Below are 21872 nucleotides of genomic sequence, written 5' to 3'. Positions count from 1 at the left end.
CGGGTTGGGCTTAGGTTTAGGGTTAAAGTTTACTGCTAGGGTTAGGGATAGGGTTCAGGATTAGCTTTCGGGGTTCTGGTTAGGGTTAGGTGATAGGTTAGTGTCAGGGTTAGGTCTAGTCGTGAGGGTAAGGTTTAGGGTTAGCTTTAAGAGCTAGGGTTAGGTTTAATGGTTAGGATTAGGATTAGGGTTAAGGGTTAGGGTAAGGCTTAGGGGTTAGGGTGAAGGGTTAGGGTCAAGGGTTAGGGTTTTTGTTAGGCATAGCGTTGGGGTTAGAAGTAAGAGTTACTGTCAGTGTTAGGGTTGTAGGTAGGGTTACAGTTAGGGTTAGCGGTTTAGAATTAGGGTTAGGGATTAGGTGTCACAGTGATGACTAGGAGATAGGGTTAGAATTATGGGATAGGGGTTGTTCTCAGGAAATGGGTTATGCATTAACGTTAGGATAAGAGGTTAAAGTTAGGCGCACGGTGAGGTTTACGTGTTAAGGGGAGAAATAGGAACAGGGTTGGGTGTTATGTTCAGGGTTAGGGTTATCTGTTAAAGGTATTGTTTATGCTTAGCGCACGGGCCCTGTCTGCATTAGGCGGGTGGGGGGAGTTTAGGGGGCTGGGATTGTACCCGGGAACCCACTCTATCATACTCTGGGTATGGGCCCGTGGGTTTCATGCAGGACACAGTGGTAGAGCCTCCTTTCACGCATGGCATGGGAGGATTGCAGGCTTTCTAAACTCTAAGAAAGCAAGAAGTCTGAGAATTAGATTTAGGGTTAGGATTCTTCTTAGGGTTAAGGATGAAGTTTAGTGTTAGGGTGAGGGCTTAGGGTTAGGGATTAGGGTTAGGGTTAAAGGTTACTCTTAGGTTTAACGGTTACACTTTGGTTTAGGGTTGAGGTTTACAGTTAGGGTTAAGAGGAGAGGTTAGGGTGTGTAACAGGGTTAGGGTTAAGTGTTAGGTTTAGGGTTGAAGATTAGGATTAGGGTTAGGATTAAAGGTTAGCGTGAGAGTTAACGCTTAGGGTTAAGGTTAAGAGTTAGGGTTTAGGGTTAGGTTTAGGGTTAGGGTTAGTTTTAGGGTTAGAGTTATGTGCTATGGTTTGTGTTAGAGGTTAGGGTTAGGTTTACTGGTCACGGTTAGGGTTACGTTTAGGGGGTAGCATTAGGGTTATGGTTAGGGTTAAGGGATAGGATTAGGGTTAAGTGTTGGGCTTAGGGTTAGGGTTTAGTGTTAGGTTTTTCATTAAGAATTAGGGTTAGAATCAGGGTTAAATGCTTGGGGTCGGGTAATGATTAGGGTCAGTTTTAAGTTTCACGGATGGGGTTAGTGTTAAGGGTTACGGGTAGGTTTAGGGTTCAGGGTTAGTGTTAGCATTAGGGCTTAAGGTTAGGATTAGGCGGTAGGTTAGATTTAGGGTTAGATCTAGGCGTTAGGGTAAGGGCTAGCGTTAGGGTTAAGAGATAGGTTTAGGTTTAATGCTTAGGATTATGGTTAGGGTTTGGGGATAAAGTAAGTGTTAGGGGTTAGGTTTAAGGATCCAAGGTTAGGGTTATTTTTAGCTGTAGTGTTAGGGTTAGGGATAAGGGATCCCATTAGCATTAAGGGTCTTCCTTACTGTAGGGTTAAGGTTTGGCTTAGAGTTAAAGGTTAAGGTTAGGGTCAGTGTTAAGATTTAGGGTGAGGGTTAAAGGTTAGGGTAAAGGTTAAGCGTTAGGGTTAGGGATTAGTGATTAGGGTTTTTGGTTAGTGTTAGGGTTAGCGGTTAGGAGTTAGTGTTTTATGAAAGGGTATGGTTAGAATTAGGATTGGGGTTAGAGTTAGGGTGAGGTATAGGGGTTAGGTTTAGGGGTTAGTTTTAGGGTAAAAGGATAGGATTAGGGTTACGTGTTGGGCTTAGGTTTATGGCTAAAGTTTACTGCTAGGGTTAGGGATAGGGTTCAGGGTTAGCTTTAGGGGTTCTGGTTAGGGTTAGGTGTTAGGTTAGTGTCAGGGTTAGGTCTAGTCGTGAGGGTAAGGTTTAGGGTTAGCTTTAAGAGCTAGGGTTAGGTTTAATGGTTAGGATTAGGATTAGGGTTAAGGGTTAGGGTAAGGCTTAGGGGTTTGGGTGAAGGGTTAGGGTCAAGGGTTAGGGTTTTAGTTAGGCATAGCGTTGGGGTTAGAAGTAAGGGTTACTGTCAGTGTTAGGGTTGTAGGTAGGATCACGGTTAGGGTTAGCGGTTTAGAATTAGGGTTAGGGATTAGGTGTCACAGTGATGACTAGTAGATAGGGTTAGAATTATGGGATAGGGGTTGTTCTCAGGAAATGGGTTATGCATTAACGTTAGGATAAGAGGTTAAAGTTAGGCGCACGGTGAGGTTTACGTGTTAAGGGGAGAAATAGGAACAGGGTTGGGTGTTATGTTCAGGGTTAGGGTTATCTGTTAAAGGTATTGTTTATGCTTAGCGCACGGGCCCTGTCTGCATTAGGCGGGCGGGGGGAGTTTAGGGGGCTGGGATTGTACCCGGGAACCCACTCTATCATACTCTGGGTATGGCCCCGTGGGTTTCATGCACGACACAGTGGTAGAGCCTCCTTTCACGCATGGCATGGGAGGATTGCAGGCTTTCTAAACTCTAAGAAAGCAAGAAGTCTGAGAATTAGATTTAGGGTTAGGATTCTTCTTAGGGTTAAGGATGAAGTTTAGTGTTAGGGTGAGGGCTTAGGGTTAGGGATTAGGGTTAGGGTTAAAGGTTACTCTTAGGTTTAACGGTTACACTTTGGTTTAGGGTCGAGGTTTACCGTTAGGGTTAAGATGAGGGGTTAGGGTTTGGTACAGGGTTAGGGTTAAGTGTTAGGTTTAGGGTTGAAGATTAGGATTAGGGTTAGGATTAAAGGATAGCGTGAGAGTTAACGCTTAGGGTTAAGGTTAAGAGTTAGGGTTAGGGTTAGGGTTAGGGTTAGTTTTAGGGTTAGAGTTATGTGCTATGGTTTGTGTTAGAGGTTATGGTTAGGTTTACTGGTCACGGTTAGGGTTACGTTTAGGGGGTAGCATTAGGGTTAGGGTTAGGGTTAAGGGATAGGATTAGGGATAAGTGTTGGGCTTAGGGTTAGGGTTTAGTGTTAAGGTTGGCATTAAGGATTAGGGTTAGGGTCAGGGTTAAATGCTTGGGTGCGGGTAATGGTTAGGGTCAGGGTTTAGGTTCACGGATAGGGTTAGTGTTACGGGTTACGGGTAGGTTTAGGGTTCAGGGTTAGTGTTAGCATTAGGGCTTAAGATTAGGATTAGGAGGTAGGTTAGATTTAGGGTTAGATCTAGGCGTTAGGGTAAGGTCTAGCGTTAGGGTTAAGAGATAGGGTTAGGTTTAATGCTTAGGATTAGGGTTAGGGTTTGGGGTTAAACTAAGTGTTAGGGGTTAGGTTTAAGGATCCAAGGTTAGGGTTATTTTTAGCTGTAGTGTTAGGGTTAGGGATAAGGGATCCCATTAGCATTAAGGGTCTTCCTTACTGTAGGGTTAAGGGTTAGGCTTAGAGTTAAAGGTTAAGGTTAGGGTCAGTGTTAAGATTTAGGGTGAGGGTTAACGGTTAGGTAAAGGTTAAGCGTTAGGGTTAGGGATTAGTGATTAGGGTTTTTGGTTAGTGTTAGGGTTAGCGGTTAGGAGTTAGTGTTTTATGAAGGAGTATGGTTAGAATTAGGATTGGGGTTAGAGTTAGGGTGAGGTATAGGGGTTAGGTTTAGGGGTTAGTTTTAGGGTAAAAGGATAGGATTAGGGTTACGGGTTGGGCTTAGGTTTAGGGTTAAAGTTTACTGCTGGGGTTAGGGATAGGGTTCAGGGTTAGCTTTAGGGGTTCTGGTTAGGGTTAGGTGTTAGGTTAGTGTCAGGGTTAGGTCTAGTCGTGAGGTTAAGGTTTAGGGTTAGCTTTAAGAGCTAGGGTTAGGTTTAAGGGTTAGGATTAGGATTAGGGTTATGGGTTAGGGTAAGGCTTAGGGGTTAGGGTGAAGGGTTAGGTTCAAGGGTTAGGGTTTTGGTTAGGCATAGCGTTGGGGTTAGAAGTAAGGGTTACTGTCAGTGTTAGGGTTGTAGGTAGGGTTACGGTTAGGGTTAGCGGTTTAGAATTAGGGTTAGGGATTAGGTGTCACAGTGATGACTAGGAGATAGGGTTAGAATTATGGGATAGGGGTTGTTCTCAGGAAATGGGTTATGCATTAACGTTAGGATAAGAGGTTAAAGTTAGGCGCACGGTGAGGTTTACGTGTTAAGGGGAGAAATAGGAACAGGGTTGGGTGTTATGTTCAGGGTTAGGGTTATCTCTTAAAGGTATTGTTTATGCTTAGCGCACGGGCCCTGTCTGCATTAGGCGGGCAGGGGGAGTTTAGGGGGCTGGGATTGTACCCGGGAACCCACTCTATCATACTCTGGGTATGGGCCCGTGGGTTTCATGCAGGACACAGTGGTAGAGCCTCCTTTCACGCATGGCATGGGAGGATTGCAGGCTTTCTAAACTCTAAGAAAGCAAGAAGTCTGAGAATTAGATTTAGGGGTAGGATTCTGGTTAGGGTTAAGGATGAAGTTTAGTGTTAGGGTGAGGGCTTAGGGTTAGGGATTAGGGTAAGGGTTAAAGGTTACTCTTAGTTTTAACGGTTACACTTTGGTTTAGGGTTGAGGTTTACGGTTAGGGTTAAGATGAGGGGTTAGGGTGTGGTACAGGGTTAGGGTTAAGTGTCAGGTTTAGGGTTGAAGATTAGGATTAGGGTTAGGATTAAAGGTTAGCGTGAGAGTTAACGCTTAGGGTTAAGGTTAAGACTTAGGGTTTAGGGTTAGGGTTAGGGTTAGTTTTAGGGTTAGAGTTATGTGCTATGGTTTGTGTTAGAGGTTAGGGTTGGGTTTACTGGTCACGGTTAGGGTTCCGTTTAGGTGTTAGCATTAGGGTTAGGGTTAGGGTTAGGGGATAGGATTAGGGTTAAGTGTTGGGCTTAGGGTTAGGGTTTAGTGTTAGGGTTAGCATTAAGGATTAGGGTTAGGGTCAGGGTTAAATGCTTGGGTGCGGGTAATGGTTAGGGTCAGGGTTTAGGTTCACGGATAGGGTTAGTGTTAAGGGTTACGGGTAGGTTTACGGTTAGGGTTAAGATGAGGGGTTAGGGTGTGGTACAGGGTTAGGGTTAAGTGTTAGGTTTAGGGTTGAACATTAGGATTAGGGTTAGGATTAAAGTTTAGCGTGAGAGTTAACGCTTAGGGTTAAGGTTAATACTTAGGGTTTAGAGTTAGGGTTAGGGTTAGTTTTAGGGTTAGAGTTAAGTGCTATGGTTTCTGTTAGAGGTTAGGGTTGGGTTTACTGGTCACGGTTAGGGTTACGTTTAGGGGGTAGCATTAGTTTTAGGGTTAGGGTTAAGGGATAGGATTAGGGGTAAGTGTTGGGCTTACGGTTAGGGTTTAGTGTTAGGGTTAGCATTAAGGATTAGGGTTAGGGTCAGGGTTAAATGCTTGGGTGCGGGTAATGGTTAGGGTCAGGGTTTAGGTTCACGGATAGGGTTAGTGTTAAGGGTTACGGGTAGGTTTAGGGTTCAGGGTTAGTGTTAGCATTAGGGCTTAAGGTTAGGATTAGGCGGTAGGTTAGATTTAGGGTTAGAGCTAGGCGTTAGGGTAAGGGCTAGCGTTAGGGTTAAGAGATAGGGTTAGGTTTAATGCTTAGGATTAGGGTTAGGGTTTGGGGTTAAAGTAAGTGTTAGGGGTTAGGTTTAAGGATCCAAGGTTAGGGTTATTTTTAGCTGTAGTGTTAGGGTTAGGGATAAGGGATCCCATTAGCATTAAGGGTCTTCCTTACTGTAGGGTTAAGGGTTAGGCTTAGAGTTAAAGGTTAAGGTTAGGGTCAGTGTTAAGATTTAGGGTGAGGGTTAACGGTTAGGGTAAAGGTTAAGTGTTAGGGTTAGGGATTAGTGATTAGGGTTTTTGGTTAGTGTTAGGGTTAGCGGTTAGGAGTTAGTGTTTTATGAAGGGGTATGGTTAGAATTAGGATTGGGTTTAGAGTTAGGGTGAGGTATAGGGGTTAGGTTTAGGGGTTAGTTTTAGGGTAAAAGGATAGGATTAGGGTTACGGGTTGGGCTTAGGTTTAGGGTTAAAGTTTACTGCTAGGGTTAGGGATAGGGTTCAGGATTAGCTTTCGGGGTTCTGGTTAGGGTTAGGTGATAGGTTAGTGTCAGGGTTTGGTCTAGTCGTGAGGGTAAGGTTTAGGGTTAGCTTTAAGAGCTAGGGTTAGGTTTAATGGTTAGGATTAGGATTAGGGTTAAGGGTTAGGGTAAGGCTTAGGGGTTAGGGTGAAGGGTTAGGGTCAAGGGTTAGGGTTTTTGTTAGACATAGCGTTGGGGTTAGAAGTAAGGGTTACTGTCAGTGTTAGGGTTGTAGGTAGGGTTACAGTTAGGGTTAGCGGTTTAGAATTAGGGTTAGGGATTAGGAGTCACAGTGATGACTAGGAGATAGGTTTAGAATTATGGGATAGGGGTTGTTCTCAGGAAATGGGTTATGCATTAACGTTAGGATAAGAGGTTAAAGTTAGGCGCACGGTGAGGTTTACGTGTTAAGGGGAGAAATAGGAACAGCGTTGGGTGTTATGTTCAGGGTTAGGGTTGTCTGTTAAAGGTATTGTTTATGCTTGGCGCACGGGCCCTGTCTGCATTAGGCGGGCGGGGGGAGTTTAGGGGGCTGGGATTGTACCCGGGAACCCACTCTATCATACTCTGGGTATGGGCCCGTGGGTTTCATGCAGGACACAGTGGTAGAGCCTCCTTTCACGCATGGCATGGGAGCATTGCAGGCTTTCTAAACTCTAAGAAAGCAAGAAGTCTGAGAATTAGATTTAGGGTTAGGATTCTGGTTAGGGTTAAGGATGAAGTTTAGTGTTAGGGTGAGGGCTTAGGGTTAGGGATTAGGGTTAGGGTTAAAGGTTACTCTTAGGTTTAACGGTTACACTTTGGTTTAGGGTTGAGGTTTACGGTTAGGGTTAAGAGGAGAGGTTAGGGTGTGGAACAGGGTTAGGGTTAAGTGTTAGGTTTAGGGTTGAAGATTAGGATTAGGGTTAGGATTAAAGGTTAGCGTGAGAGTTAACGCTTAGGGTTAAGGTTAAGAGTTAGGGTTTAGGGTTAGGGTTAGGGTTAGGGTTAGTTTTAGGGTTAGAGTTATGTGCTATGGTTTGTGTTAGAGGTTAGGGTTAGGTTTACTGGTCACGGTTAGGGTTACGTTTAGGGGGTAGCATTAGGGTTAGGGATAGAGTTAAGGGATAGGATTAGGGTTAAGTGTTGGGCTTAGGGTTAGGGTTTAGTGTTAGGTTTATCATTAAGGATTAGGGTTAGAATCAGGGTTAAATGCTTGGGTGCGGGTAATGGTTAGGGTCAGGGTTAAGGTTCACGGATAGGGTTAGTGTTAAGGGTTACGGGTAGGTTTAGGGTTCAGGGTTAGTGTTAGCATTAGGGCTTAAGGTTAGGATTAGGCGGTAGGTTAGATTTAGGGTTAGATCTAGGCGTTAGGGTAAGGGCTAGCGTTAGGGTTAAGAGATAGGGTTAGGTTCAATGCTTAGGATTAGGGTTAGGGTTTGGGGTTAAAGTAAGTGTTAGGGGTTAGGTTTAAGGATCCAAGGTTAGGGTTATTTTTAGCTGTAGTGTTAGGGTTAGGGATAAGGGATCCCATTAGCATTAAGGGTCTTCCTTACTGTAGGGTTAAGGGTTAGGCTTAGAGTTAAAGGTTAAGGTTAGGGTCAGTGTTAAAATTTAGGGTGAGGGTTAACGGTTAGGGTAAAGGTTAAGCATTAGGGTTAGGGATTAGTGATTAGGGATTTTGGTTAGTGTTAGGGTTAGCAGTTAGGAGTTAGTGTTTTATGAAGGGGTATGGTTAGAATTAGGATTAGGGTTAGAGTTAGGGTGAGGTATAGGGGTTAGGTTTAGGGGTTAGTTTTAGGGTAAAAGGATAGGATTAGGGTTACGGGTTGGGCTTAGGTTTAGGGTTGAAGTTTATAGCTGGGGTTAGGGATAGGGTTCAGGGTTAGCTTTAGGGGTTCTGGTTCGGGTTAGGTGTTAGGTTAGTGTCAGGGTTAGGTCTAGTCGTGAGGGTAAGGTTTAGGGTTAGCTTTAAGAGCTAGGGTTAGGTTTAATGGTTAGGATTAGGATTAGGGTTAAGGGTTAGGGTAAGGCTTAGGGGTTAGGGTGAAGGGTTAGGGTCAAGGGTTAGGGTTTTTGTTACGCATAGCGTTGGGGTTAGAAGTAAGGGTTACTGTCAGTGTTAGGGCTGTAGGTAGGGTTACGGTTAGGGTTAGCGGTTTAGAATTAGGGTTAGGGATTAGGTGTCACAGTGATGACTAGGAGATAGGGTTAGAATTATGGGATAGGGGTTGTTCTCAGGAAATGGCTTATGCATTAACGTTAGGATAAGAGGTTAAAGTTAGGCGCACGGTGAGGTTTACGTGTTAAGGGGAGAAATAGGAACAGGGTTGGGTGTTATGTTCAGGGTTAGGGTTATCTGTTAAAGGTATTGTTTATGCTTAGCGCACGGGCCCTGTCTGCATTAGGCGGGCGGGGGGAGTTTAGGGGGCTGGGATTGTACCCGGGAACCCACTCTATCATACTCTGGGTATGGGCCCGTGGGTTTCATGCAGGACACAGTGGTAGAGCCTCCTTTCACGCATGGCATGGGAGGATTGCAGGCTTTCTAAACTCTAAGAAAGCAAGAAGTCTGAGAATTAGATTTAGGGTTAGGATTCTGGTTAGGGTTAAGGATGAAGTTTAGTGTTACGGTGAGGGCTTAGTGTTAGGGAATAGGGTTAGGGTTAAAGGTTACTCTTAGGTTTAACGGTTACACTTTGGTTTAGGGTTGAGGTTTACGGTTAGGGTTAAGATGAGGGGTTAGGGTTTGGTACAGGGTTAGGGTTAAGTGTTAGGTTTAGGGTTGAAGACTAGGATTAGGGTTAGGATTAATGGTTAGCGTGAGAGTTAACGATTAGGGTTAAGGTTATGAGTTAGGGTTTAGGGTTAGGTTTAGGGTTAGTTTTAGGGTTAGAGTTATGTGCTATGCTTTGTGTTAGAGCTTAGGGTTAGGTTTACTGGTCACGGTTAGGGTTACGTTTAGGGGTTAGCATTAGGGTTAGGGTTAGGGTTAAGGGATAGGATTAGGGTTAAGTGTTGGGCTTAGGGTTAGGGTTTAGTGTTAAGGTTAGCATTAAGGATTAGGGTTAGGGTCAGGGTTAAATGCTTGGGTGCGGGTAATGGTTAGGGTCAGGGTTAAGGTTCACGGATAGGGTTAGTGTTAAGGGTTACGGGTAGGTTTAGGGTTCAGGGTTAGTGTTAGCATTAGGGCTTAAGGTTAGGATTAGGCGGTAGGTTAGATTTAGGGTTAGATCTAGGCGTTAGGGTAAGGGCTAGCGTTAGGGTTAAGAAATAGGTTTAGGTTTAATGCTTAGGATTAGGGTTAGGGTTTGGGCTTAAAGTAAGTGTTAGGGGTTAGGTTTAAGGATCCAAGGTTAGGGTTATTTTTAGCTGTAGTGTTAGGGTTAGGGATAAGGGATCCCATTAGCATTAAGGGTCTTCCTTACTGTAGGGTTAAGGGTTAGGCTTAGAGTTAAAGGTTAAGGTTAGGGTCAGTGTTAAGATTTAGGGTGAGGGTTAACGGTTAGGGTAAAGGTTAAGCGTTAGGGTTAGGGATTAGTGATTAGGGTTTTTGGTTAGTGTTAGGGTTAGCGGTTAGGAGTTAGTGTTTTATGAAGGGGTATGGTTAGAATTAGGATTGGGATTAGAGTTAGGGTGAGGTGTAGGAGTTAGGTTTAGGGGTTACTTTTAGGGTAAAAGGATAAGATTGGGTTACGGGTTGGGCTTAGGTTTAGGGTTAAAGTTTACTGCTGGGGTTACGGATAGGGTTCAGGGTTAGCTTTAGGGGTTCTGGTTAGGGTTAGGTGTTAGGTTAGTGTCAGGGTTAGGTCTAGTCGTGAGGGTAAGGTTTAGGGTTACCTTTAAGAGCTAGGGTTAGGTTTATGGTTAGGATTAGGATTAGGGTTAAGGGTTAGGGTAAGGCTTAGGGGTTAGGGTGAAGGGTTAGGGTCAAGGGTTAGGGTTTTTGTTAGGCATAGCGTTGGGGTTAGAAGTAAGGGTTACTGTCAGTGTTAGGGTTGTAGGTAGGGTTACGGTTAGGGTTAGCGGTTTAGAATTAGGGTTAGGGATTAGGTGTCACAGTGATGACTAGGAGATAGGGTTAGAATTATGGGATAGGGGTTGTTCTCAGGAAATGGGTTATGCATTAACGTTAGGATAAGAGGTTAAAGTTAGGCGCACGGTGAGGTTTACGTGTTAAGGGGAGAAATAGGAACAGGGTTGGGTGTTATGTTCAGGGTTAGGGTTATCTGTTAAAGGTATTGTTTATGCTTAGCGCACGGGCCCTGTCTGCATTAGGCGGGCGGGGGGAGTTTAGGGGGCTGGGATTGTACCCGGGAACCCACTCTATCATACTCTGGGTATGGGCCCGTGGGTTTCATGCAGGACACAGTGGTAGAGCCTCCTTTCACGCATGGCATGGGAGGATTGCAGGCTTTCTAAACTCTAAGAAAGCAAGAAGTCTGAGAATTAGATTTAGGGTTAGGATTCTGGTTAGGGTTAAGGATGAAGTTTAGTGTTAGGGTGAGGGCTTAGGGTTAGGGAATAGGGTTAGGGTTAAAGGTTACTCTTAGGTTTAACGGTTACACTTTGGTTTAGGGTTGAGGTTTACGGTTAGGGTTAAGATGAGGGGTTAGGGTTTGGTACAGGGTTAGGGTTAAGTGTTAGGTTTAGGGTTGAAGATTAGGATTAGGGTTAGGATTAAAGGTTAGCGTGAGAGTTAAAGCTTAGGGTTAAGGTTAAGAGTTAGGGTTTAGGGTTAGGGTTAGGGTTAGTTTTAGGCTTAGAGATATGTGCTATGGTTTGTGTTAGAGGTTAGGGATACGTTTACTGGTCACGGTTAGGGTTACGTTTAGGGGTTAGCATTAGGGTTAGGGTTAGGGTTAAGGCATAGGATTAGGGTTAAGTGTTGTGCTTAGGGTTAGGGTTTAGTGTTAGGGTTAGCATTAAGGATTAGGGTTAGGGTCAGGGTTAAATGCTTGGGTGCGGGTAATGGTTAGGGTCAGGGTTAAGGTTCACGGATAGGGTTAGTGTTAAGGGTTACGGGTAGGTTTAGGGTTCAGGGTTAGTGTTAGCATTAGTGCTTAGGTTAGGATTAGTCGGTAGTTTAGATTTAGGTTTAGATCTAGGCGTTAGGGTAAGGGCTAGCGTTAGGGTTAAGAGATAGGGTTAGGTTTAATGCTTAGGATTAGGGTTAGGGTTTGGAGTTAAAGAAAGTGTTAGGGGTTAGGTTTAAGGATCCAAGGTTAGGGTTATTTTTAGCTGTAGTGTTAGGGTTAGGGATAAGGGATCCCATTAGCATTAAGGGTCTTCCTTACTGTAGGGTTAAAGGCTAGGCTTAGAGTTAAAGGTTAAGGTTAGGGTCAGTGTTAAGATTTAGGGTGAGGGTTAACGGTTAGGGTAAAGGTTAAGCGTTAGGGTTAGGGATTAGTGATTAGGGTTTTTGGTTAGTGTTAGGGTTAGCGGTTAGGAGTTAGTGTTTTATGAACGGGTATGGTTAGAATTAGGATTGGGGTTAGAGTTAGGGTGAGGTATAGGGGTTAGGTTTAGGGGTTAGCTTTAGGGTAAAAGGATAGGATTAGGGTTACGGGTTGGGCTTAGGTTTAGGGTTAAAGTTGACTGCGGGGGTTAGGGATAGGGTTCAGGGTTAGCTTTAGGCGTTCTGGTTAGGGTTAGGTGTTAGGTTAGTGTCAGGGTTAGGTCTAGTCGTGAGGGTAAGGTTTAGGGTTAGCTTTAAGAGCTAGGGTTAGGTTTAATGGTTAGGATTAGGATTAGGGTTAAGGGTTAGGGTAAGGCTTAGGGGTTAGGGTGAAGGGTTGGGGTCAAGGGTTAGGGTTTTTGTTAGGCATAGCGTTGGGGTTAGAAGTAAGGGTTACTGTCAGTGTTAGGGTTGTAGGTAGGGTTACGGTTACGGTTAGCGGTTTAGAATTAGGGTTAGGGATTAGGTGTCACAGTGATGACTAGGAGATAGGGTTAGAATTATGGGATAGGGGTTTTTCTCAGGAAATGGGTTATGCATTAACGTAAGGATAAGAGGTTAAAGTTAGGCGCACGGTGAGGGTTACGTGTTCAGGGGAGAACTAGGAACAGGGTTGGGTGTTATGTTCAGGGTTAGGGTTATCTCTTAAAGGTGTTGTTTATGCTTAGCGCACGGGCCCTGTCTGCATTAGGCGGGCGGGGGGAGTTTAGGGGGCTGGGATTGTACCCGGGAACCCACTCTATCATACTCTGGGTATGGGCCCGTGGGTTTCATGCAGGACACAGTGGTAGAGCCTCCTTTCACGCATGCCATGGGAGGATTGCAGGCTTTCTAAACTCTAAGAAAGCAAGAAGTCTGAGAATTAGATTTAGGGTTAGGATTCTGGTTAGGGTTAAGGATGAAGTTTAGTGTTAGGGTGAGGGCTTAGGGTTAGGGATTAGGGTTAGGGTTAAAGGTTACTCTTAGGTTTAACGGTTACACTTTGGTTTAGGGTTGAGATTTACGGTTAGGTTTAAGATGAGGGGTTAGGGTTTGGTACAGGGTTAGGGTTAAGTGTTAGGTTTAGTGTTGAAGATTAGGATTAGGGTTAGGATTAAAGGTTAGCGTGAGAGTTAACGCTTAAGGTTAAGGTTAAGTGTTAGGGTTTAGGGTTAGGGTTAGGGTTAGGGTTAGTTTTAGGGTTAGAGTTTTGTGCTATGGTTTGTGTTAGAGGTTAGGGTTAGGTTTACTGGTGACGGTTAGGGTTACGTTTAGGGGGTAGCATTAGGGTTAGGGTTAGGGTTAAGGGATAGGATTAGGGTTAAGTGTTGGGCTTAGGGTTAGGGTTTAGTGTTAGGTTTATCATTAAGGATTAGGGTTAGAATCAGGGTTAAATGCTTGGGTGCGGTAATGGTTAGGGTCAGGGTTAAGGTTCACGGATAGGGTTAGTGTTAAGGGTTACGGGTAGGTTTAGGGTTCAGGGTCAGTGTTAGCATTAGGGCTTAAGGTTAGGATTAGGCGGTAGGTTAGATTTAGGGTTAGATCTAGGCATTAGGGTAAGGGCTAGCGTTAGGGTTAAGAGATAGGTTTAGGTTTAATGCTTAGGATTAGGGTTAGGGTTTGGGGTTAAAGTAAGTGTTAGGGGTTAGGTTTAAGGATCCAAGGTTAGGGTTATTTTTAGCTGTAGTGTTAGGGTTAGGGATAAGGGATCCCATTAGCATTAAGGGTCTTCCTTACTGTAGGGTTAAGTGTTAGGCTTAGAGTTAAAGGTGAAGGTTAGGGTCAGTGTTAAGATTTAGGGTGAGGGTTAACGGTAAGGGTAAAGGTTAAGCGTTAGGGTTAGGGATTAGTGATTAGGGTTTTGGTTAGTGTTAGGGTTAGCGGTTAGGTGTTAGTGTTTTATGAAGGGGTATGGTTAGAATTAGGATTGGGGTTAGAGTTAGGGTGAGGTATAGGGGTTAGGTTTAGGGGTTAGTTTTAGGGTAAAAGGATAGGATTAGGGTTACGGGTTGGGCTTAGGTTTAGGTTTAAAATTTACTGCTAGGGTTAGGGATAGGGTTCAGCGTTAGCTTTAGGGGTTCTGGTTAGGGGTAGGTGTTAGGTTAGTGTCAGGGTTAGGTCTAGTCGTGAGGGTAAGGTTTAAGGTTAGCTTTAAGAGCTAGGGTTAGGTTTAATGGTTAGGATTAGGATTAGGGTTAAGGGTTAGGTTAAGGCTTAGGGGTTAGGGTGAAGGGTTAGGGTCAAGGGTTAGGGGTTTTGTTAGGCATAGCGTTGGGGTTAGAAGTAAGGGTTACTGTCAGTGTTAGGGCTGTAGGTAGGGTTACGGTTAGGGTTAGCGGTTTAGAATTAGGATTAGGGATTAGGTGTCACAGTGATGACTAGGAGATAGGGTTAGAAATAAGGGATAGGGGTTGTTCTCAGGAAATGGGTTATGCATTAACGTTAGGATAAGAGGATAAAGTTAGGCGCACGGTGAGGTTTACGTGTTAAGGGGAGAAATAGGAACAGGGTTGGGTGTTATGTTCAGGGTTAGGGTTATCTGTTAAAGGTATTGTTTATGCTTAGCGCACGGGCCCTGTCTGCATTAGGCGGGCGGGGGGAGTTTAGGGGGCTGGGATTGTACCCGGGAACCCACTCTATCATACTCTGGGTATGGGCCCGTGGGTTTCATGCAGGACACAGTGGTAGAGCCTCCTTTCACGCATGGCATGGGAGGATTGCAGGCTTTCTAAACTCTAAGAAAGCAAGAAGTCTGAGAATTAGATTTAGGGTTAGGATTCTTCTTAGGGTTAAGGATGAAGTTTAGTGTTAGGGTGAGGGTTTAGGGTTAGGGATTAGGGTTAGGGTTAAAGGTTACTCTTAGGTTTAACGGTTACACTTTGGTTTAGGGTTGAGGTTTACGTTTAGGGTTAAGATGAGGGGTTAGGGTTTGGTACAGGGTTAGGGTTAAGTGTTAGGTTTAGGGTTGAAGATTAGGATTAGGGTTAGGATTAAAGGTTAGCGTGAGAGTTAACGCTTAGGGTTAAGGTTAAGAGTTAGGGTTTAGGGTTAGGGTTAGGGTTAGTTTTAGGCTTAGAGATATGTGCTATGGTTTGTGTTAGAGTTTAGGGATACGTTTACTGGTCACGGTTAGGGTTACGTTTAGGGGTTAGCATTAGGGTTAGGATTAGGGTTAGGGTTAAGGGATAGGATTAGGGTTAAGTGTTGTGCTTAGGGTTAGGGTTTAGTGTTAGGGTTAGCATTAAGGATTAGGGTTAGGGTCAGGGTTAAATGCTTGGGTGCGGGTAATGGTTAGGGTCAGGGTTAAGGTTCACGGATAGGGTTAGTGTTAAGGGTTACGGGTAGGTTTAGGGTTCAGGGTTAGTGTTAGCATTAGTGCTTAGGTTAGGATTAGGCGGTAGTTTAGATTTAGGTTTAGATCTAGACGTTAGGGTAAGGGCTAGCGTTAGGTTTAAGAGATAGGGTTAGGTTTAATGCTTAGGATTAGGGTTAGGGTTTGGAGTTAAAGAAAGTGTTAGGGGTTAGGTTTAAGGATCCAAGGTTAGGGTTATTTTTAGCTGTAGTGTTAGGGTTAGAGATAAGGGATCCCATTAGCATTAAGGGTCTTCCTTACTGTAGGGTTAAAGGCTAGGCTTAGAGTTAAAGGTTAAGGTTAGGGTCAGTGTTAAGATTTAGGGTGAGGGTTAACGGTTAGGGTAAAGGTTAAGCGTTAGGGTTAGGGATTAGTGATTAGGGTTTTTGGTTAGTGTTAGGGTTAGCGGTTAGGAGTTAGTGTTTTATGAAGGGGTATGGTTAGAATTAGGATTGGGGTTAGAGTTAGGGTGAGGTATAGGGGTTAGGTTTAGGGGTTAGTTTTAGGGTAAAAGGATAGGATTAGGGTTACGGGTTGGGCTTAGGTTTAGGGTTAAAGTTTACTGCTGGGATTAGGGATAGGGTTCAGGGTTAGCTTTAGGGGTTCTGGTTAAGGTTAGGTGTTAGGTTAGTGTCAGGGTTAGGTCTAGTCGTGAGGGTAAGGTTTAGGCTTAGCTTTAAGAGCTAGGGTTAGGTTTAATGGTTAGGATTAGGATTAGGTTTAAGGGTTAGGGTAAGGCTTAGGGTTTAGGGTGAAGGGTTAGGGTCAAGGGTTAGGGTTTTTGTTAGGCATAGCGTTGGGGTTAGAAGTAAGGGTTACTGTCAGTGTTAGGGTTGTAGGTAGGGTTACGGTTAGGGTTAGCGGTTTAGAATTAGGGTTAGGGATTAGGTGTCACAGTGATGACTAGGAGATAGGGTTAGAATTATGGGATAGGGGTTCTTCTCAGGAAATGGGTTATGCATTAACGGTAGGATAAGAGGTTAAAGTTAGGCGCACGGTGAGGTTTACGTGTTAAGGGGAGAAATAGGAACAGGGTTGGGTGTTATGTTCAGGGTTAGGGTTATCTGTTAAAGGTATTGTTTATGCTTAGCGCACAGGCCCTGTCTGCATTAGGCGGGCGGGGGGAGTTTAGGGGGCTGGGATTGTACCCGGGAACCCACTCTATCATACTCTGGGTATGGGCCCGTGGGTTTCATGCAGGACACAGTGGTAGAGCCTCCTTTCACGCATGGCATGGGAGGATTGCAGGCTTTCTAAACTCTAAGAAAGCAAGAAGTCTGAGAATTAGATTTAGGGTTAGGATTCTAGTTAGGGTTAAGGATGAAGTTTAGTGTTAGGGTGAGGGCTTAATGTTAGGGATTAGCTTAGGGTTAAAGGTTACTCTTAGGTTTAACGGTTACACTTTGGTTTAGGGTTGTGGTTTACGGTTAGGGTTAAGATGAGGGGTTAGGGTTTGGTACAGGGTTAGGGTTAAGTGTTAGGTTTAGGGTTGAAGATTAGGATTAGGGTTAGGATTAAAGGTTAGCGTGAGAGTTAACGCTTAGTGTTAAGGTTAAGCGTTAGGGTTTAGGGTTAGGGTTAGGGTTAGGGTTAGTTTTAGGGTTAGAGTTATGTGCTATGGTTTGTGTTAGAGGTTAGGGTTAGGTTTACTGGTCACTGTTAGGGTTACGTTTAGAGGGTAGCATTAGGGTTAGGATTAAGGGATAGGATTAGGGATAAGTGTTGGGCTTAGGGTTAGAGTTTAGTGTTAGGTTTAGCATTAAGGATTAGGGTTACGGTCAGGGTTAAATGTTTGGGTGCGGGTAATGGTTAGGGTCAGGGTTAAGGTTCACGGATAGGGTTAGTGTTAAGGTTACGGGTAGGTTTAGGGTTCAGGGTTAGTGTTAGCATTAGGGCTTAAGGTTAAGATTAGGCGGTAGGTTAGATTTAGGGTTAGATCTAGGCGTTAGGGTAAGGGCTAGCGTTAGGGTTAAGAGATAGGGTTAGGTTTAATGCTTAGGATTAGGGTTAGTGTTTGGGGTTAAAGTAAGTGTTAGGGGTTAGGTTTAAGGATCCAAGGTTAGGATTATTTTTGCTGTCGTGTTAGGGTTTGGGATAAGGGATCCCATTAGCATTAAGGGTCTTCCTTACTGTAGGGTTAAGGGTTAGGCTTAGAGTTAAAGGTGAAGCTTAGGGTCAGTGTTAAGATTTAGGGTGAGGGTTAACGGTTAGGGTAAAGGTTAAGCGTTAGGGTTAGGGATTAGTGATTAGAGTTTTTGGTTAGTGTTAGGGTTAGCGGTTAGAAGTTAGTGTTTTATGAAGGGGTATGGTTAGAATTAAGATTGGGTTTAGAGTTAGGAGGGGTATAGGGGTTAGGTTTAGGGGTTAGTTTTAGGGTAAAAGGATAGGATTAGGGTTACGGGTTGGGCTTAGGTTTAGGGTTAAAGTTTACTGCTAGGGTTAGGGATAGGGTTCAGGGTTAGCTTTAGGGGTTCTGGTTAGGGTTAGGTGTTAGGTTAGTGTCAGGGTTAGGTCTAGTCGTGAGGGTAAGGTTTAGGGTTAGCTTTAAGAGCTAGGGTTAGGTTTAATGGTTAGGATTAGGATTCGGGTTAAGGGTTAGGGTAAGGCTTAGGGTTTAGGGTGAAGGGTAAGGGTCAAGGGTTAGGGTTTTTGTTAGGCATAGCGTTGGGGTTAGAAGTAAGGGTTACTGTCAGTGTTAGGGTTGTAGGTAGGGTTACGATTAGGGTTTGCGGTTTAGAATTAGGATTAGGGATTAGGTGTCACAGTGATGACTAGGAGATAGGGTTAGAAATATGGGATAGGGGTTGTTCTCAGGAAATGGGTTATGCATTAACGTTAGGATAAGAGGATAAAGTTAGGCGCATGGTGAGGTTTACTTGTTAAGGGGAGAAATAGGAACAGGGTTGGGTGTTATGTTCAGGGTTAGGGTTATCTGCTAAAGGTATTGTTTATGCTTAGCGCACGGGCCCTGTCTGCATTAGGCGGGCGGGGGGAGTTTAGGGGGCTGCGATTGTACCCGGGAACCCACTCTTTCATACTCTGGGTATGGGCCCGTGGGTTTCATGCAGGACACAGTGGTAGAGCCTCCTTTCACGCATGGCATGGGAGGATTGCAGGCTTTCTAAACTCTAAGAAAGCAAGAAGTCTGAGAATTAGATTTAGGGTTAGGATTCTGGTTAGGGTTAAGGAAGAAGTTTAGTGTTAGGGTGAGGGCTTAGGTTTAGGGATTAGGGTTAGGGTTAAAGGTTACTCTTAGGTTTAACGGATACACTTTGGTTTAGGGTTGAGGTTTACGGTTAGGGTTAAGATGAGGGGTTAGGGTTTGGTACAGGGTTAGGGTTAAGTGTTAGGTTTAGGGTTGAAGATTAGGATTAGGGTTAGGATTAAAGGTTAGCGTGAGAGTTAACGCTTAGGGTTAAGGTTAAGTGTTAGGGTTTAGGGTTAGGGTTAGGGTTAGGGTTAGTTTTAGGGTTAGAGTTATGTGCTATGGTTTGTGTTAGAGGTTAGGGTTAGGTTTACTGGTCACGGTTAGGGTTACGTTTAGGGGGTAGCATTAGGGTTAGGGTTAGGGGTAAGAGATAGGATTAGGGTTAAGTGTTGGGCTTAGGGTTAGGGTTTAGTGTTAGGTTTATCATTAAGGATTAGGGTTAGAGTCAGGGTTAAATGCTTGGGTGCGGGTAATGGTTAGGGTCAGGGTTAAGGTTCACGGATAGGGTTATTGTTAAGGGTTACGGGTAGGTTTAGGGTTCAGGGTTAGTGTTAGCATTAGGGCTTAAGGTTAGGATTAGGCCGTAGGTTAGATTTAGGGTTAGATCTAGGCGTTACGGTAAGGGCTAGCGTTAGGGTTAAGATATAGGGTTACGTTTAATGCTTAGGATTAGGGTTAGGATTTGGGGTTAAAGGAAGTGTTAGGGGTTAGGTGTAAGGATCCAAGGTTAGGGATATTTTAGGCTGTAGTGTTAGGGTTAGGGATAAGGGATCCCATTAGCATTAAGGGTCTTCCTTACTGTAGGGTTAAGGGTTAGGCTTAGAGTTAAAGGTTAAGGTTAGGGTCAGTGTTAAGATTTAGGGTGAGGGTTAACGGTTAGGGTAAAGGTTAAGCGTTAGGGTTAGGGATTAGTGATTAGGGTTTTTGGTTAGGGTTAGGGTTAGCGGTTAGGAGTTAGTGTTTTATGAAGGGGTATGCTTAGAATTAGGATTGGGGTTAGAGTTAGGGTGAGGTATAGGGGTTAGGTTTAGGGGTTAGTTTTAGGGTAAAAGGATAGGATTAGGGTTACGGGTTGGGCTTAGGTTTAGGTTTAAAGTTTACTGCTAGGGTTAGGGATAGGGTTCAGCGTTAGCTTTAGGGGTTCTGGTTAGGGTTAGGTGTTAGGTTAGTGTCAGGGTTAGGTCTAGTCGTGAGGGTAATGTTTAGGGTTAGTTTAAGAGCTAGGGTTAGGTTTAATGGTTAGGATTAGGATTAGGGTTAAGGGTTAGGGTAAGGCTTAGGGGTTAGGGTGAAGGGTTAGGGTCAAGGGTTAGGATTTTTATTAGGCATAGCGTTGGGGTTAGAAGTAAGGGTTACTGTCAGTGTTAGGGTTGTAGGTAGGGTTACGGTTAGGGTTAGCAGTTTAGAATTAGGATTAGGGATTAGATGTCACAGTGATGACTAGGAGATAGGGTTAGAAATATGGGATAGGGGTTGTTCTCAGGAAATGGGTTATGCATTAACGTTAGGATAAGAGGTTAAAGTTAGGCGCACGGTGAGGTTTACCTGTTAAGGGGAGAAATAGGAACAGGGTTGGGTGTTATGTTCAGGGTTAGGGTTATCTGTTAAAGGTATTGTTTATGCTTAGCGCACGGGCCCTGTCTGCATTAGGCGGGCGGCGGGAGTTCAGGGGGCTGGGATTGTACCCGGGAACCCACACTATCATACTCTGGGTATGGGCCCGTGGGTTTCATGCAGGACACAGTGGTAGAGCCTCCTTTCACGCATGGCATGGGAGGATTGCAGGCTTTCTAAACTCTAAGAAAGCAAGAAGTCTGAGAATTAGATTTAGGGTTAGGATTCTGGTTAGGGTTAAGGATGAATTTTAGTGTTATGGTGAGGGCTTAGGGTTAGGGAATAGGGTTAGGGTTAAAGGTTACTCTTAGGTTTAACGGTTACACTTTGGTTTAGGGTTGAGGTTTACGGTTAGGGTTAAGATGAGGGGTTAGGGTTTGGTACAGGGTTAGGGTTAAGTGTTAGGTTTAGGGTTGAAGATTACGATTAGGGTTAGGATTAAAGGATAGCGTGAGAGTTAACGCTTAGTGTTAAGGTTAAGAGTTAGGGTTTAGTGTTAGGGTTAGGGTTAGTTTTAGGGTTAGAGTTATGTGCTATCGTTTGTGTTAGAGGTTAGGGTTAGGTTTACTGGTCACGGTTAGGGTTACGTTTAGGGGGTAGCATTAGGGTTAGGGTTAGGGTTAGGGTTAGTTTTAGGGTTAGAGTTATGTGCTATGGTTTGTGTTAGAGGTTAAGGTTAGGTTTACTGGTCACGGTTAGGGTTACGTTTAGGGGTTAGCATTAGGGTTAGGGTTAGATTTAAGGGATAGGATTAGGGTTAAGTGTTGGGCTTAGGGTTAGGGTTTAGTGTTAATTTTAGCATTAAGGATTAGGGTTAGGGTCAGGGTTAAATGCTTGGGTGTGAGTAATGGTTAGGGTCAGGGTTTAGGTTCACGGATAGGGTTAGTGTTAAGGGTTACAGGTAGGTTTAGGGTTCAGGGTTAGTGTTCGCATTAGGGCTTAAGGTTACGATTAGGCGGTATGTTAGATTTAGGGTTAGATCTAGGCGTTAGGGTAAGGGCTAGCGTTAGGGTTAAGAGATAGGGTTAGGTTTAATGCTTAGGATTAGTGTTAGGGTTTGGGGTTAAATAAGTGTTAGGGGTTAGGTTTAAGGATCAAAGGTTAGGGTTATTTTTAGCTGTAGTGTTAGGGTTAGGGATAAGGGATCCCATTAGCATTAAGGGTCTTCCTTACTGTAGGGTTAAGTGTTAGGCTTAGAGTTAAAGGTTAAGGTTAGGGTCAGTGTTAAGATTTAGGGTGAGGGTTAACGGTTAGGGTAAAGGTTAAGCATTAGGGTTAGGGATTAGTGATTAGGGTTTTTGGTTAGTGTTAGGGTTAGCGGTTAGGAGTTAGTGTTTTATGAAGGGGTATGGTTAGAATTAGGATTGGGGTTAGAGTTAGGGTGAGGTATAGGGGTTAGGTTTAGGCGTTAGTTTTAGGGTAAAAGGATAGGATTTGTGTTACGGGTTGGGCTTAGGTTTAGGGTTAAAGTTTACTGCTGCGGTTAGGGATAGGGTTCAGGGTTATCTTTAGGGGTTCTGGTTAGCGCTAGGTGTTAGGTTAGTGTCAGGGTTAGGTCTAGTCGTGAGGGTAAGGTTTAGGGTTAGCTTTAAGGGCTAGTGTTAGGTTTAATGGTTAGGATTAGGATTATGATTAAGGGTTAGGGTTAGCATTAAGGATTAGGGTTAGGGTCAGGGTTAAATGTTTCGGTGCGGGTAATGGTTAGGGTCAGGGTTAAGGTTCACGGATAGGGTTAGTGTTAAGGGTTACGGGTAGGTTTAGGGTTCAGGGTTAGTGTTAGCATTAGGGCTTAAGGTTAGGATTAGGCGGTAGGTTAGATTTAGGGTTAGATCTAGGCTTTAGGGTAAGGGCTAGCGTTAGGGTTAAGAGATAGGGTTAGGTTTAATGCTTAGGATTAGGGTTAGGGTTTGGGGTTAAAGTAAGTGTTAGGGGTTAGGTTTAAGGATCCAAGGTTAGGGTTATTTTTAGCTGTAGTGTTAGGGTTAGGGATAAGGGATCCCATTAGCATTAAGGGTCTTCCTTACTGTAGGGTTAAGGGTTAGGCTTAGAGTTAAAGGTTAAGGTTAGGGTCAGTGTTAAGATTTAGGGTGAGGGTTAACGGTCAGGGTAAAGGTTAAGCGTTAGGGTTAGGGATTAGTGATTAGG

Source organism: Eulemur rufifrons, chromosome 19 (assembly GCF_041146395.1).
Source record: "Eulemur rufifrons isolate Redbay chromosome 19, OSU_ERuf_1, whole genome shotgun sequence".
NCBI lineage: Eukaryota > Metazoa > Chordata > Mammalia > Primates > Lemuridae > Eulemur > Eulemur rufifrons.
This window is presented reverse-complemented; position numbering follows the sequence as displayed.